The sequence below is a fragment of the Lactuca serriola genome, chromosome 7 (genome assembly GCF_051521515.1).
Source record: "Lactuca serriola cultivar US96UC23 chromosome 7, Lser_US96UC23_V15, whole genome shotgun sequence".
Taxonomy (NCBI): domain Eukaryota; kingdom Viridiplantae; phylum Streptophyta; class Magnoliopsida; order Asterales; family Asteraceae; genus Lactuca; species Lactuca serriola.
The window spans coordinates 168879467-168898841 of record NC_136414.1 but is presented as its reverse complement, the minus strand read 5'-3'; positions in this window follow the sequence as shown (position 1 = coordinate 168898841).

Genomic DNA, 19375 nt, shown 5'->3' with positions numbered 1-19375 from the left:
CTCGATGTGCGGATTCTGTCCTTAATTCCGGTTGGATGGGGTGACTAGGGAATTCCGATAAACTAGGTCTGTAGAAGGTTATTTTCTTTCTTTCTGTCTGTTAGTCATATGTTGCCTCCTCTACGTGATCGAGAGATCTGACCTGCACTGTAACATATGCAATTCTATCTCTATGCAATTCTTTCTATCTGTTAGCCATATACTGTCTCCTTTGCGTGACTCACAATCCGACCTGGTACACAGTATATGCACCATTCTCTTCTCAATCCCTCTAAAAACCTCAGTTAGTCATATGTTTCATCCTTTGCGTGATTAGAATAGATCCGACCTGGTACACAGTATATGCACCATTCTCTCTTAATAATTTTCTGCTCACCCAGTGTAAGGAGTATTCGGGAAGTCATTGATGGCTGGAGCATATCAGGAAGTGGGAAACACGCTCTAGTACAATTAAAATTGAACATATACAGTTTGTCTGTAGATCTCGCTGCTCAATTTAGGTGGACAACAATATCTTTGGTCGTCGCCAGCTGAATGGTCCTTAAGGAATATTATCTAGGAACTTAGGATCACATTGTCTTGTAACTTATAGTAGGTCCTAATTTTGTCACAATCTCTCGAGTTTAAGTGGAACACAATACCGACGATTGACCAGATCTATTCATGAAGGGAGAGGTACCGACAATCAGATAAAGGCTGTCTAAAAACTTTGATCCCAAATCATTCTTAAAGTTAGATATCATTTTATTTTTGTTAAATTTGTTTATAGTTTCTTCTAATTTAAACATTAGGGGAGAATTAAATTTAAAAAAACAAACAAACAAACAAACAAAAATATGAAAATATGAAAAATCCAAAAAATATTGTGTGCTAAAATTTTCTTTTAGTTTTGTTGTCTTGAAAAGTGAATTCAGGTATAGATAAGACTCATGAAGTTTGTGTCGAAGATTTATGAGCCAAGGCTTCATCTGTGAGCATCGAAGAATTCGCATTCGAAGGAGCAAGAAATGAAGATTATTCTTTCAACATTCAATCCTTCAACCCCAGAAGCAAGGTGAAGCAAAAATTGAAGATTATGTGACGGATTACATTGAAGCCTCCTCAGTCAGTCTACTGCTATCTTAAACCTGCTGAAATGATCCAGAAGATTTGTTCTCTCTGATGTTCTCTCTGAAGATTCTCATGCTGAAAGCTCTATCTTTCAAGAATCTCTACAAGAAGCCTCCTCACCCAATGTGCATTAAATGTCAAATACTGAAGAAATTCCCAACTGCTCAAGATGAAGTCATTTATTAAAGATTCATCAAGTTCATCTTGAAGTTGTGAAGAATTCGAAGATTAAAGCTGAAGCCAAAGCTCCTATTGAATATTAACAAGAAAAGATAGCTACTTTTTAGGGGGAGCTTGTTGGGTCATTTAGAAAAGAAAGTTATAAACCAAGGGGAGATTGTTGGGTCAAAAATATGGTTTATACTTTACTTTTCTAGGAAAATGTATTTTTGTGTCTTGGACCGTACATAACTTGGTGTTTATGGCCGTATACGTGTTTACGGTTGAGTTTACGGCCGTAAACCCATTTACGGCCAATGTTCACGAAGCCCATATTCCCTAGTATATATGTAGGTGTTAAGGTTGAGGAGTAGATTTGATGAAACATAAGGAGTGTACGGCCAAGAGAGAAACTAGAGAGAAGTTTTGTGTGTGTGAATCTTTTGTATCCGGATCTTCATTCTAATCAACTCATACATAGATTCATCATATTCTTCTTCTTCTTCTTCTCTTTTATTTGATCTGACATCATCCGTTTGATTGGGATTCTGCACCATCAAACGGATCTGACTGATACACAGGAAAATTAGGGACTTACATCATAAAAATCCAAAATTTATAGATATACATAACCCATGCTTGTCCTCCACTCAAACTAGGTCAAGAAGGTAAGAAAATGACCTAAATCTCATGCATGGTCTTCGAAACACTCTCAACTTCTAGATCCATAAGAGATAATATTATAGTGGCCTTGTTGAGTCATCAAGTTGCTAAGTTTATTACACCCATTCATTCGAACTTTAATAATGCACCATAATATGATAAATTTATTAGATCCATAAGAAATGAAGCATAAAGATCAAGCCTTAAAGACTTAAAATGGTCGAAAAGATGATCATAAAGGTGGAGATGAGTTTCTTAATGGATCCTTGCACTAGAAATCTTCATTTTCTTCCTTCAAAGGTCACAAAGTCATCAAAATAAGCTCAAAAACTTGAAAGGAGGCTAGGATTTGATGTTATGCACTTAGAGGAGTGATGGAGGTTGAGTGTGCATCAACCCTAACCATCAAATCCCTTAAATAGGGCCTTAGGCAAGAGAATTTGGGTTTTGAAGTCTACTATCACCACGTCGTGGCCAATGCATGACCATGTCGCAGTGACTTAATGATGTGACGTTTCAAATATCACAACCAATTTAAAATTTTCAAATCAAGACATTTACTGATAAAAAGTGTTTTCAAAACATTGTTCAAAAAGAGTTTCCCAAGATCAATAACATAAAATCAAGACGTGTAACGTCACGCCTTCACCTTCAGACGATCCTTGGAAGTACCTGAAACCATACCTAAAAACTATAAGCCAACGCTTAATGAGTTTCCCCCAAAGTACCACCACACAAAATACATAACAAAAACGAACAAGCATGATGGGTCTAATTAGTCATTGGGCTGGAATACCCCTAGGTCCATAGCGACCGATCTGGATTACCCCTGGCCTAATTAGTCATCGGACTGGAATGCCAATATACAATGGGTCCGCTCAGTCATAGGACTGGAATACCCTCGGGCCCTCAGTACATGTCAGGCATGCCAATCGGGCCTTCAGCTTGTATCTGGAAGGCTCCCGAGCCCCTAGTATGAGTATGGCATGCCAGTCAGCCCTCAACTCACATCTGGAATGCTCTCGATTTGTTGGCTTCAACATAAAGAACTATAACCTAAACCCAACACAATATGTCCACATATACATAACAGATAATCATATAATAGTGAAAAGGCAGATCTACAAATCACTACCACATGGCAACATCCTAGAAACTAGGATACAGGTCTGACCGATCACTACAACATAGCAACATACAGTAAACTAGGATATCAATCCAGTGGGCCGGCCTCGGTGCCTTCTACCTGAAAGTACAGTGAGGAAAAACTCACCGCATAGTCTGGCGAAGAGTTAAACTATAACCTGCTCCAAATACCGACTCTACTAGTCACCTATTCTATAGATAGAGACCAAGACTCAACTATTTCTTAAAATACCCAAAATACCCTTAATTCAACCTTGGTCAAAGTTAAAGTCAAAGTCAAAGGTCAAGAAAGTCAGCCCAGACCGAGTACATCCTACGTACTCGGCTCGTACGTGCCATGTACTTGCGATCCAAATTGGGCTCCTTTAGGCGTACACCCGACATTCGATAGGTTACGCCCAGCGTACGTGATGTCTTAACAAAATCATTTAGAGGTCTTATTTCCTTTAGCCACGAAGTCCAAACCTCAGTATTAGTCCCAAATGGTATCCCAAACCATAAAGTTTCCAACTTAATGGTTCTACATGTCTAAATTAAGCCCAACAACAAAAACCTAACTTATCTTAACCACTAAAGATCTTAATGGCTTGAATGAAAGAATATCAGGGGAAAAGATCATATTTTTATGAATCAAGACATGGAAACACGTCCAAAAGGACAACCCAAACGTTCTATAAATTTCATACACATGAAAGGCCATATTGGGGGATAAAAGCTCAAATTTTCATCATGCAAGCTAGATCTAGCAACTTATTCATCAAGATGGGAACTTTTTACCTTTTGGAGATGGAGAATGATGCAAGAGTTCCAGATCCAAGCTTGCTTCAAGCTTCTAAGGTTCACCACCACCTTATTCCTCCTTTGGAACACATAAAAACACACTCAAAGGTCTCCAAATGCAATGAAGGGGGATAGGATTTTCAAGGAAACGTCTCAACTGATAGAGGCTGGAAATGGGGTAAGGGGATGGGACTTAAGGATCAATAAATAGGGTCTAAACCCTCAAGATTAGAGTTTTCGTCCAGACAGATTACGCTCAACGTACTTGGAGAGTATGCCTAGCATACTAAAAACAACAATGTTTTCCACTAAGGTCCTTACACCCAACGTACCATGCATGTACGCCCAACATAAGTGTGCTTCTCCCAAAAACTATAGCAATGCCACTATGGGCCGTATTGCAAACAAAGCTCATTCCAAGGGTAAAAATGAAACATTTCTTTATACTAAGTATGAAATTTAAATTACATTGACATTGGGATGTTCCTATTCTCCCCCACTTGAATTAGACTTCGTCCTCGAAGTCGTCTGCGACGAATAACTCAGGATAATGCTCCCACATCTCATCCTTCGGCTCCTAGGTCTACTCAGAGCCTCTCCGATGCTACCACTGAACCTTTACCAAAGGTATCTCCTTGTTGTGTAGGTCCTTCCTCTTTCTCTCAAATATAGCTACCGTCCTCTCAATATAATTCAGGCGCTCATCAAACTGAATATCATACAAAGGGACCACTGCCTCACCGTCCAACACACATTTCCGTAATTCAGAGACATGGAAAGTGTTGTGGATCTGACTGAGCTCACTCGACAGATCCAACTGGTAGGCCACCCTGCCCAACCTGACAATCAACCGGAAATGTACAATATACCAGGGACCCAATTTCCCTCTCTTCCTGAAGTGTATCACACCCTTCCATGGTGAGACCTTCAATAATACTATATCGCCAACCTGAAATTCCAAATCCGATCAACGCTAGTCGGCATAACTCTTCTACCGAATCTGAGCGGTCTGCAGTCTCTACTTGATCTGTTGAATAAGCTCTGTGGTATGAAGGCCTACTGCGGCGTATGGCATCTCCGACCATAAAATATCTCAAATGATGGGGCACCAATGCTAGAGCGATAGAGTTTGTTATAGGAAAATTCGGCAAGAGGTAGGTAGGAATCCTACTCCTATCGAAATCTATGACACAAGCCCGCAACATATTTTCAAGAGTTTGAATGGTCCGCTCACTCTGACCATCAGATGCGGGCGATAAGCCGTGCTAAAATGTAGCCTCATGTCCATTTCCTTGTGGAACTTTTGCCAAAATCGGGAAGTGAAACAAGCATCTTAGTCTGAAACAATGGAGAACAAACCCCCATGACGAGCAACAATCTCTCAGACATATACATCGGCTAACTTTTCGCCCGAAGAGCCCTCTCGAATGGCCAAAATGTGGACACTCTTGGTCAATCGATCCACGATGACCCATATAGCATCAAAACCCTTGGCAGTCTTCGACAATTTGGTGATAAATCTATGGTGATCTTTTCCCACTTTCACATGGGAACCTCCAATGGCTGCAGCTTTCCATGCAGCCTCTGTTGCTTAGCCTTGACCATCCTACAGGTCAAGCACCTCTCAACATACTAGGCTATCTCCCTCTTCATACACGACCATCGATAACTCAATATCAAATCCCGATACATCTCGGTGGCTTCCGGGTGTATAGAAAACCGAGACTTATGAGCCTCCTCCAGCACTATCTGCCTGATCCCACCAGAAAATGGAATCCAAACCAGACCACACCGGGTCAACAACCCCCGAATATCGGTGAAAAACATGTTGATCTCTCCCCTGATTCTCTCCTATTTCCAGTTCTCCTTCCGAACACGCTCTGCTTGTGCGTCTTTGATCAAACCCAAAAGCAGGGAGTCAATGGATATCCTTATACACATCTCCCCAACTAAAGATCCAACCGACTTCCAGCTCAATGCATCCACTACCACATTCGCTTTACTCAGATGGTAAAGAATCTCGCAATCATAATCCTTGACCACGTCCAGCCACCTGTGCTGCCTCATGTTCAGGTTCGGCTGGTACATAAGATATCTCAAACTCTTGTGATCTGTGTAAACGGTACAAGGAACTACATAAATATAATGTATCTCCAAATCTTGAGGGAAAACACCACTGCCCCCAACTCCATGTCATGAGTAGGATATAGTGCCGCTTACAGCTTTAGCTTCCGTGAAGCATAAGCAATCACTCATCCCCTGTGCATAAGGACCACCCAAAACCAGTGATGGATATATCAAAAAATACCTCAAAATCCTTGACACCCTCTGGAAGAGTCAACACCAGGGCCTCACATAACCTCCGTCGCAGCGTCTCAAAAGCAAATTTCTTCCCAAGGCCCCAACGGAAATCCACTCCCTTCCTCGTCATACGGGTGTGGCTTACAATGATCTTGGAGAAGTCCTAAATAAATCTCCGATAGTATCCCGCCAAACCCAAGAAAGTCTTGATCTCTGAGGGAGATTTTGGAACCTCCCACTGCATCACAGCCTCGATCATGGACGCATCGAGCAAAATCCCATATTGGTTAACGAGATGTCCCAGGAAGTGGACCTCTCATAACCAAAAATCACACTTTGAGAACTTGGCATGCATCCATTCCCGCCTCAATACTCCTAGAAGATCTCGAAGGTGCTCCTCGTGCTGCTATCTGGTATTGGAATACACCAAAATATTAGCAATGAACACGATAACAGAGTAGTCTAGCATCGACATGAACACCTGATTCATCAAATCCATAAACACTGCAGACGCATTGGTGAGCCCAAATACCATCACCTTGAACTCGTAATGACCATAACGAGTCCGGAACACGGTCTTTTCTACATCCTCCTCTATCACTCTCACCTGATGATATCTGGACCTCGGATCGATCTTGGAGAACCAAGATGCACCCTATAACTGATCAAAAAGGTCATCAATCCGCAGAAGGGGATAATGGTTCTTCACTGTTAACTTGTTTAACTCCCAGTAATCAATGCACACCCGATGTGAACCATCCTTCTTCTTGACGAAAAGTATCGACACTTCCCATGGCGAACTGCTCATTTTGATGAACTTCTAGCCTAATAGCTCTTGAAGCTGAGAGGACAACTCTTGCAACTCGAGTGGTGCCAAGCAGTACAACGCCTTGGCAATCGGAGCCCCACCAAGCATTAGCTCAATCCCAAACTCAACCTGCCTCTCGGGAGGCACATCGGGTAACTCCTCTGGGAATACATTGGCAAACTCCATAACAACTGGCACATCTGAAACTGAGACCTGCTCCCTCACTTGAGTATCAACCACATAATCTAGATAACCCGCACACCCATGCTTAATATATTACCGAGCCTTGGCAGCCGAACAAAACCCTCAACCAACCTTGGTACCCTCTACATAAATAACCAGTTCTCCCTCACTTGGGGTTCAAACTGGTGGGTTTGATCCAAAAGAACATCCTATGTGCTCATGCAAACCCTAATGCTTAGATCTAGGTTTCTCTATTGTATATGCAATTCATCCAAGTCTTGCAAACCCTAGATCTAGTGTATATAATTCGAAATTAGCATAAAAAACAGGTCTAGATGATTACCTGATTGTTGATTGTAGATCTTGAAGCCTTGAGAACTTTCGAACCTCAAATGTTGTGCCTCTAATGAATCACAAACACCAAAAGCAATTGGATGAAACAAGAGAGAGAGAGAGAGAGAAAGAGAGAGAGAGAGAGAGAGAGAGAGAGAGAGAGAAAGAGAGGAGATGAGAAATTCGGCTCTAAGACTTCTAGGGTTAGGTGTAGCCGAATTATCATGCCCAAGGGGTTCTTATATTGGTGTAGGAAATAGGGTTTCAGTCATTATCCTTATCTGGTTACTTAGCCACCAAGCAACCCATAATATAATTCTAGAATCCCCATTATAGACAAATTCTTAAGGCCTTATCCTTAGAATTCGTCCACCCTATCATTTAAGGTTTCCTTGCCCAACCTTGTAACTATCACATAATTACAATTCAGTCCCCCTCGTTCAATTAACTTCTTTTGATCATAAAATTAATTCTTAATCAATTCTTGACCAATGTTAATCAAACAAATATGATTTTTCTTTTAATATATTATTCTTATAATATATTAATAAACCATAATAACCTCTTTCTCTATTTTTCATCAGTTCAAGTTGCTTTGGTGAAGGCAACTGATATGTGCATATTTATACAACATTCATTAATATTTTAATTACTTTTATGCCCTTAATAGAACAAAAGATACTTAATTTACTTTGAATTGTGTTGTAGGGACTAAAAGACTTCTTTGGAGCAAAAAGGAAGTTAGAAGTTGGATTAAGGAAGCTAGAGGATGGAAGATTGAACCAAAGCATTAAAATGAAGAAAAATACACCCAACACGTCGTGGTGATCCTACCACGATGTGGCGTCTTGAAGATTCCCGATCAGATTCGATGACTTGGAGATTACGGGATAAACACAATCACCACGACATGGTGGACCCACCATGACGTGGTGCCCTGCTTTCGGGAAAAGTATAAATATCTCACATAAACCTCCGAATGGGAACTTTTGTCTCTGGAGAATTCGTAGCTTTTTGAGGCAAAGGCACTGGAATTAAGCATTGGAAGCAAGGAATTCAATCACAATCATTAGAAGGAGGAGATCAAAGGCAACTAAACTCTACTTTTCGATTTTTCATTAGGAATAGCTATGTCTTTACTTTTCAATCTCGATTTTATGACTTTGTATGCTGAAATCATGAGGTAATCATTCATGACTTTCATTTAACTAGGATGAGTTGACTAAACATGGTTGATTTCATAGTTAGGATTTAGTTATTTGGTTATTTTTTGACTTTTGCTTATTAAAGAAATTCAAGTACTTTTGATAACTGATTTTTATCTGCTTATTGCTGAATTTGATTAGGTTAGAATGACTATTTTTCTTAATTGAATTTGAATCTTATGATCTTGTGATTTGCAAAATTGTAGGACTAGAGTTTTGATTAAAACCTAGGGTTAAGTAGAAAAGTGGGTAAAAAGGTATAGGAGCCAATATATGACGATAAATCATATATAAAATTGAATCAATAAATTTAATTGGTCAATTAGTTATAAGTCTAAGCAACTCGAACCGAACACTAGTGAACTTGTAAGTTTGTCCGCTTGATCACCGAATAAACAAGCTAGTTTGATAAAGGATTAAATTAGTGAATACCAATTTGGTCATCTTAGGAATCGGTAGCCAAAGAAAGTAAATCCATTGCACTTCTATGAAACAACCATAATAACAACAAATCTGAAGCTGAACGAAAGTCTCTTTCTTACCTTGGTAATTCATACTTGTTACTTGCTTAGTTTTAGTGCTAGTTTTATTAAGTGAATTTTTGAGTTAGTTTAGTAAATCAAGTATCTAGTCTTGAAAAACTAGGAAAACAACCCCTCTTTTAATTTAATTATTAATTAGTTAATAGTAAAATAAAGCAATCTAAACACAGTTCCTTGTGTTCGACACTCATTCTTACCATTGCTATACTATTGCACGATTAGGTACACTGCCTAGTGTGTTTAATAGTCTAGTAAAGTAAATTAATTTTATAAACTAACTTGAATAAAATATAAGCTTATTAAATTACACATCAGCAACCCAAAAGGACCATGCACAATCGGGTCAAGTACATACCAAATATAGTTATGGACTTAGACACTAATCCAACACAAAGTACTACTCGCTTGGCCTTACAATCGATCATGACACAAAACTTTCTTAGCCAGTCCATCCCCACTATCACACACATATCCCCCATGGGGATAGGGATCAGATCAATCGGGTAAGGCATTGTGAAGATCTCCAATACACAACTTTGATATACACTGGATGTAGAAACCCCATGTGCGTTAGTGATAGAAACCCGCAACGGATAATCTAACTCCCTAAGAAGCATATCAAACTCCTTATTGAACGTTTGGGATACAAAATACCGAATCACACCCGAATCAAAAAGCACAAGAGCAGGAAAAGAGTTCACTACAAAGGCACTTAATAGAATCTTAAATATAAGCATACCATAAAATAATCGACATAAAAATATATAGAAACATACCCATCATGAAATTTGGTGCCGTCTTGGGCTCCTTTTCCTTGAGCTGGAAAGCGCGACCTCGAGCCCTCGAGGGCTCCACCCTACACTAGCTCCCATTAGTGAACCTCATAGTAGCAAGCAATGGACAGTTGGACTTCACATGGCCAACCTGGTCGCAATGATAACAAATCTTGGTGCTGGGTACTGGAGTCTACTGACGGCAATCCCTCGCAACATGGCCCTGCCTGACACATTTGTGGCATCTAGAAGAAGATATGAAAGCACCATCATGAACCTTGCCACACTTTCCACAAGTGTGGCCCCTATAACTCCCAGATGTAACATTAGCGTCCTTGAACCACTTTTGCGCAGGCTGCGACTGCACTGGTGCCTTTCTGCTCCCTCATCTGGAGCTCCGTCTCAATCTCCTGCCGCCTTGCGACCTCCTACAACTCCACCAGTGAACCATAACACTGAGTAGACATAACCTGACGGATGTCCGTCTTGATTATGCTCAAGTACCGAGTCATCTGAGCTTGCTCAGAAGCAACAAACTCAGGGCAAATCATAACTCTCTCTATAAACATCTTGGTGATCTCCGTCATCGGCTCAGTACCCTGTCTCAAATCCAAGTACTCTACCAATGGAACAAATCTTAATCGGAACATCTCAGAGAACTGCTCCCATGATACTGCTGCTCACTGATCTGGGGATGTAAGAACTAGTAATCAGTCTCCACCAATCTTTTGCTCCGGACCTAAGAAGGTTCAGATTGCACTTGACCCTCAAGTCAGTTGGGCAAGAGCAAGTAAATAAACATCCATCAACATCTAATAGCCACCTCATGGCAATGATCGGATCCTAAACCCCGTCAAACATCGAGGACTTCATATTGTCTAAGTCTAGGTGCTGAAAAGCCCTCCCAACACCAATCCCCACAACAGCCTCAAAAAGTGCATCGTATCGGTCATCGAAGAACTTCATCATAGTGGTCTTGATAGACCCAAACAACTTCTAAATATGCACCCAGACAATAGAGACAACCTCCTCTCGAAGGATCTCCCTAACACGATCCTCAGTCAATCCTGGCCCATCCTGGCCACCTGCTTTGACTCCTGATCCGGATCCTGACTTAAATCGCCTTGTAACCACCATACTGAAAACAAACTAGGGAGATATCAAATAAAATACATATAAAACCATAGGTACCATTCCCTATAAAACCCTAGGGGTTGTGACTTCCCTGCTAGGCGTACAGGTCTTGTGTTTCCAGTAGTACAGGCCCATACTACCTTCCACACCTACTTGTATTTGTCACAGAGCATCATCAAAACAACCCTAACAAAACTCACTAGAATACACATACCCCCTATTCTCACTTCCTAGAGAAAGGCTATACATCCATCAACGGGTCGACTAACTCCACATAACTTATCCATGAAACTTCCACCAACCATGCAGCACTCGTGTATACTAATCATACATAACACTAGATCCTATAGACAATCAAATACTTGATTCAACCCTAAGCCCACAACCAAACAAGGAACATGAAATAACTCTAAATCAAATATTCTCAAGCTATAAAATCTTAGTTACATACAATTTCGATGCATACATTAAGCAACTACAATAATGATGTCAATTCCATATAAGAAAAAAACCCTATGCTACCAGTCATCATATAATTAGGAAATCATATCATGCAATTTTAGAAGATCCTTAGCCTATCACTAGCATTTTGTTCAAGCATCTCATAATATCAACTAACAGTGTGGTAATTTGGGGTCTACTTACAGGCTCCGGCTGATCATACACGTCACATCCTTTTTTGATTATTTTTTGAAAACAATTTGAAAATCATTTTTAAAACCTTTGCAGTTTCTTAGTTTGAGACTGGATTCACACGGGTGTTCCTCTAATTCACTCAAACCAAGGCTCTGATACCAATTTGTAATGTCTCAAAAATCACAACCAATTTAAACTTTTCAAATCAACCCATTTACTGATAAAAGTGTTTACAAAACAATTGTTTTCAAAACATTGTTCAAACATAGTTTCCCAAGATCAATAACATAAAATCAGGATGTATATGGTCACGCCTTCACCCTCTGATGATCCTTGGAAGTACCTGAAACCATAACCAAAAACTATAAGCCAACGCTTAGTGAGTTTCCCCTAAAATACCACCACTCAAAATATATAACATAAAAGAACAAGCATGTTGGGTCTAATCAGTCATCAGCCTGGAATACCCTCGGGTCCATAGCCATCTGTCTGGATTACCTCTAGCCCAATCTATCATCAGACTGGAATGCCAATATACAATGGGTCCACTCATTCATCGAACTAGAATACCCTCAAACCCTTAGTACGAGTCCGGCAATCCATTAGGGCCCTCATCTTGTATTTGGAATGCTCCCGAGCCCTCAGTATGAGTCTGGCATGCCAATCGGCCCTCTGCTCATATCTGGAATGCTCTCGGGTTCGTTGGCTACATCAAAAAGTAGTACAACCTCAACCGAACACAATATTTCGACATATACATAACATATAAACATACAATCAGTCAATAGGTGTCATACCCCCAAACCAGGATGGCGGAAACGTCGGGGGGGGGGGGGGGGGGTGGGGGGGGGGGGTTGGATGACTTTCATGTATTGTATCATAACAATTGAATAATAGTAAAGAAAGAAAACATAAACAATATATGTGTGTATATATATATATATATATATATATATATATATATATATATATATATATATATATATATATATATAAAATTGGAAAAAGTTACATCATTGTAAGTGTTACATGTTTCAAAAGGCAATTACAATATGATGGCAAAAAGACTTGTTTGACGCCTTAGCGCCCCATCCTCAAAAGCAGATGTTTACCTGTTTTACTAATTTTCTGAGAATACAAGTTTTCTGAAAAAGTTTCAATAATTAATTTGGTAAGTTCATAAGAGTTATTCATGAGAAATAGTAAGCCTTTCTGAGAAAAGATATCGTGTTTGTTTCTAGAAAATCCAATATTTTCTAATAAATGAAATGTAAGCCATTCACTTGTAAAATAAGGGTGTTTGTTCCAGAAAATCCAATATTTTCTAATGAATGAGATGTAAACCATTTCCTTGTAAAGTGATAATGTTTACTCCAAAAAATCCGATATTTTCTAATGAATGAGATGTAAGTTGTAAAAGTTCCAAAACCGAAATGTACCAGTGTTTTCCATACATGAAAGTAGTTTATGTAGTTTTATTCGTATATAAAACTGTTTGAAGCCATGTGTTTCCGTCCAAGGGTGTTCCAAGGTTCTAAAAATCGAAATCCTTAAATATTAAACCATAGCATGCTCATAGACATATTACTTGAACTTGTGTTGATTCCTTTGAGTTCTTGATGGCTTTTTGACTTCATTTGCCTTTCAAAAGTTCATTACAACTTCGCTATCACAAGTGTATATACATATGAACTTGTATATCATACTCTCTTGGTTTTCAAAGTTCCATTGCATCAAGTTATGTTGTAAATTTACTTATGCTTGGTTAGGGTTTAGACCTTGTTGTTCCCAAAATTTCCCAGTTGTGACAATAGGCTAATAGGGAGATCTACAGATCACTACCACATAGCAACATCCTATAAATTAGGATATATATCTGACCGATTACTAAAACATAGCAAGATATGGTAAACCAGGATATTAATCCAAAGGGCCATACTTGGTTCCTTCGATCCGAAAGTACAGTGCGGAAAAACTCACCTCACTGTCTAACGAAGAATTGAACGATAAACTGCTCCAAATACTGGCTCCACAGGTAACCTATTCAACAGAAGGATACCAAGACTCAACTATTGCTCAAAATACCCAAAATACCCTTAAGTCAATGGTCAAGAAAGTCATCCCAGAATGAGTACACCCGACGTACTTGGCTCGCACACGCCGTGTACTCACGATCCAGATCGGGATCCTTTAGGTGTATCCCCGACATTCGACAGGTTACGCCCAACGTACGTCTTAACAACTTCACTTTGAGGTCTTATTTCCTTTAGCCACGACATTAAAACCTCAGTCTTAGTCCCAAATGGTATCCCAAACCATAAAGTTTCCAACTTTATGGTTGTACATACCTAAATCAAGCCCAACAACAAAACCCTAACATATCTTAACCACTAAAGCTCTTAATGGCTTGCATAAAAGATTCTCAAGGGCCAAGATCATATTTTTTTGACTCTAGACATTGAAAATCGTCCAAAAGGATAGCCCAAACATTCTATAACATGTCATACACAAGAAAGGCTATATTTGGGGACAAAAGCTGATATTTTCATCATGAAAGCTAGATCTAGCAACTTATTTATCAAGGTGGGAAATTTTTACCCTCGAGAGATGGAGAATGATGCAAGACTTCCAAAACCAAGTTTTCTTCTATCTTCTAAGGTTCACCACCACCTTCTTCCTCCTTTGGAACACACAAAAGCACACTCAAATGTCTCAAAATGCAATGAAGGGGAATATGGTTTGCAAGGATACGTCTCAAGTGATGGAGGCCTGAAACGGGGTGAGGGGATGGGACTTAAGGATCAAAAAATAGGGTCCAAATTCTCAAGACTAGGGTTTTCGTCCAGACAGAGTACGCCCAACGTACTCTAAGAGTATACCCGATGTACTGAAAATGACATCGTTTTCCACTAAGGGCCTTATGCCCAACATACCATGCATGTACGCCCAACGTAAGTGTGCTTCTCCAAAAAATTACAACAATGCCACTATGGGTCATATTGCAAACAAAGCTCATTCCAAGGGGTAAAAATGAAATATTTCTTCATACTAGGGTTGAAATTGAAATTAGGTTGACATTGGGATGTTACAAATAAGATACATGATCCATATTGCGTTTCCACGTCGTGGTGATCCTTCATCACCACGTCGTGGACACCATAAATTCATAGGATTAAATAATAAAATTCATACCTGAAATTGGGTGTTACGACTCTCCCCCTCTTGAATTGGATTTAATCCTCAAAATTTGATGTTGTAAATAAATCAAGGTATCACTCTCTTATCTCCTCCTCAGGTTCCCAATTTCATTCAGAACACTTCCGATGTTGGCATTATATCTTAACCAATACCACTACCTTGTTGTGCAAGGCATTGGTCTTTATATATAGGATAGCAACCTGTCTCTTAATATTCAGATGTTCATCAACCTGAATGTCATGAAATGGAACCACTGTGGAATAATCGGCCAAAAAGTTCCATATCTGAGAGACGTGAAATGTACTATGGATTTGACTAAGCTCTACAGGCAGATCCGATTTGTATGCAACCTTGCCCACCTGGGAAATAACCCGAAAAGGACTAATGTGTTTGTGACCTAATTTACCCCACTTCCTAAATAGATAACACCCTTTCATGTTTTCATCTTCAGAAGCATGAAATCCCTACCCTGGAACTCGAGATTTGAATGGTGTCGGTCAGCATAACTCTTTTGTTTACTTTTTTGTGGTCTACAATCTACCACACACCTACTATATCAACTCTGTAGTCTTGAGCACTACCTTCGTGCTCCCCAAAAAATTGTTGAACAACCTCACCCAGCAAATTAGGGTCTAACATTTCCTCTATAAAGCAACTTAAAGGGAGGCATACTAATGTTGGTATAATAGTTTTTTATATGAAAATTCAACTAAAAGAAGGTAGGTATCCTAACTCCCACCAAATCCAAAACACACGACCTAAGCATATCTTTGAGAGTCTAAATGGTACGCTCGCTCTGACCATCAATCTGTGGGTGGTAAGCAATATTGAAAAGCAATCGAGTACCCAAATCCTCATGAAACTTCCTCCAAAACCTAGAAGTGAAATGGACACCACGATGGGAAACAATGAAAATTGGAAAACCATGCCACAAAACCACCTCTTTAATGTAGATCTCGGCTAACTCTCGGCGGATTAAATCTCCTAAATCGGGATGAAGTGGGCGCTCTTGGTCAACCTGCTAACAATAACCCATATCGAATCAACCTAACGTGTCGTCCTTGCTAACTTCATGATAAAATACATAGTAATCTCCTCCGATTTCTTTTGTCATGGGGTCTCTGATGTTTAGCAAGTCAGTCACCGCTCCATATACCAAGCTATCTCTCTATTCATATAGGTCCACCCATAGCTAAGTCGTAGATCCCTGTACATCTGTGTAACTCCTGGATGGATCAAAAAATTAGACTTGTGTGCTACCTCCAACAATGTCTGCCAAATCCTACTAGAAACGGGAACCCACACCCTGCCACACTGAGTCAATATGCCCCAACTATCATTGAAAAATGTAGAAATCTGACCCCTAATCTTCACTTTCTTTCGATTCTATTCCCTAAACCCCCTTAATCTACTCTTATTTGATCAAATCCTATAGTGGTGAGGTGATAGTCATCCTCAAGAATAGGTCTCTAATAGGAGCACTAGTCTCCTTGCGACTCAAGTCATCGACCACTACATTGGCCTTCCCAAAATGATACAAGATCTCATAATCATAATCCTTCACCACATTCAAGCACATACATTATCTCATATTCAGGTTCGGATGGTCCATCAAACATATCAGACTCTTGTGGTCCATGTAAATACTACTCCAGACCCCATACATGTAGTGCACCATATCTTGAGTAGGATAATTCGCCTCATGGTCCTTCAACTGCCTTGAAGCGTATGTGATCACATGACCCCTCTACATAAATACTGCTCCCAAACCCATAACTGACGCATCACAATAAACCATAAAATCATCCACACCCTCGGAGAGGGTAGGTGTCGGAGCCTTGCATAACTTATGTCTCAGTGTTTCAAATGTTGTCTATTGCTCATGAACGCACAAAAAAGTGACATTCTTCTTCATCAATCGGGTCAAAGGAACTATGATCTTCAAGAAATCCTGAATGAATCTCTGATAATACCTTTCTAAACAAATGAAGCTTCAAAATCTCATAGAGGGACCTCGGGACCTCCCACTACACCACGACCTCGATCTTGGCTGAGTCGACCAAAATACCATTTTGGCTAATAAGGTAACCCAAGATTTGCACCTCGCATAACCAAAACACACATTTGGAGAACTTTTCATAAAGTCTTTCTCTCTCTTTCTCTCTCTATCTCTCTCTCTCTCTCTCTCTCTCTTCGAATTCTCAAGAACCTCTCGTAAATACTCCTCATGCTGCTCCTTAGTCTTAGAATACACCAATATATCATTAATAATAGCATCACCTATCGCTCCAACATTGGTCTACAAACCTGGTGCATGAGGTCCATGGACATTTTTGGTGCATTGGTGAGCCTAAATGGTATCACACGAACTCATAATGTTCATAACAGGTATCAAAGGTCATCTTTCGAACATCCTCATCTCTAAACCTCATCTGATGATAACCCGATCTCAAATCAATCTTGGAAAAAAAAAGATGCACCCTAACATCTCCTATAGTCAAAACACATCCGAGGGGACCCGTCCAACATCTCCTGAAACAGCATGGAAAACTCTAGCATCTTCGGGGGTGCAAGACGATAAGGTTCCTTGTCTATCAGAGCCGCACCCAGAACTAAATCAATCTAAAACTCCATTTGCCTCTTAGGAGGCACTGCCGACAAATCCTCTAGAAACACGTAAATCCTGAACTATAGGCATACCCTCGATAGACTTCTTCCCTTTAACCCATGTTTCCACAATATAAATAAAAAAAATCCTGAACATCCGTGATGGAATTCTCTCCTAGCTCTTGAAAATGAATAAATGGTTGGACCGCCTCATGCACCCTCACCATGAATGATAGGTTCTACCCCGCTTGGGGTTTGGAGCCTTAGTAATTGGTACTCACAGTCAATCATATCCCCAAACGGACTCAACCAATCCATGCCGAAAATGATCCTAACCCATCCCAGAGAAATAGGAAGGAGATCAACTAGGAAACAAATTCCTTCTTGGTTCCTTCGGCCTACGCCTCCCTGATCATATCTAGAAGTGGTGAAATAATGGTCATTCTCAAACATAATTCTAGAATAGGAGTAACAGTCGTCTGGTGGATCAAAGCATCGGTCACCACATTGGCCTTCGACGGGTGATATAAGATCTCGCAGTCTTCATCACCACATCAAGCCACCTGCATTGCCTCGTATTTAGATTTGGATGATCCAAGCAGTACATCAAACTCTTGCGATCCATGTAGATAGTACAATGGACCCTGTATAGAAAATGACACCAAATATTGAGGGCAAACACCACTGTCCCCAACTCAAGATCGTATGTAGGATAATTTGGCTCATGAGGCTTTAATTACGTTAAAGTTTAACCTATCACATTCCCCCTTTGCGTCAAAATGGAAACCATTCCTAGAATTGACACATCACAATATACGACATAGTCATCAACTCCCTTAGGGAGTGCCAAAACTGGCGCCTCACATAATCACTTCTGTAGGGTCTCGAAAGCCACCTGCTGCTCATACCCCAAGCGAAAATTGAAATCCTTCCTATTCACCTTGGTAAAAGGAACTGAAATGATAGAGAATCCTTGGATAAATATCATTTAGTAACTAGCCAACCTAAGGAAACTTCATATTTCATATGGAAATCACGAAATTTCCCACTGAATCACTGCCTTGATTTTGGCAAGATCGATCAGAATATTGTCCTGGCTGATTAGGTGTCTCAAAAACTGAAACTCACGCAACCAGAACTCATACTTGGAGAATTTGGCGTACAACCTCTCCACCCACAGAACCTCACATATCTCACGAATGTGCTCCTCATGTTGCTACTTAATATTAGAGTAGACTAACATATCATCAATAAAAACGATCATTGATCAATCCAGCATCGATATGCACACCCGATTCATGAGATCCATGAACGCTGTCGGTTCATTGGTTAGCCTAAATGTCACCACCACTTACTCAAAATGGTCATAAAGAGTACGAAAGGCCGTCTTCTGAATGGGATCCTCCCTAACCCTCATCTTATGGTAGCCTAACCTCAAATCAACATTGGAGAACTAAGATGCTCCCTACAACCAGTCAAAAATGCCATCAATCCTAGATAGTGGGTAACCGTTTTTCACTGTCAACTTGTTCAAATCCTAGTAATTAATGCACATCCGATGTGAACAATCCATATTCTTGAAGAAAAGGATCAGTGCTCCCCACTACAAGCTACTCGACCGGATAAATCTGTTGCTTAACAACTCCTGGAGTTGTGAGGACAATTCTTACATCTTAGGTGGTGCAAGGTGATATGGTGCCTTGGCAATTGGGGGATCACCAGGGATCAGGTCGATCCTAAATCCACCTGCTTCTCAGGAGGAACGCCTGGTAGATCTTGTGGAAAAACATCTAGAAA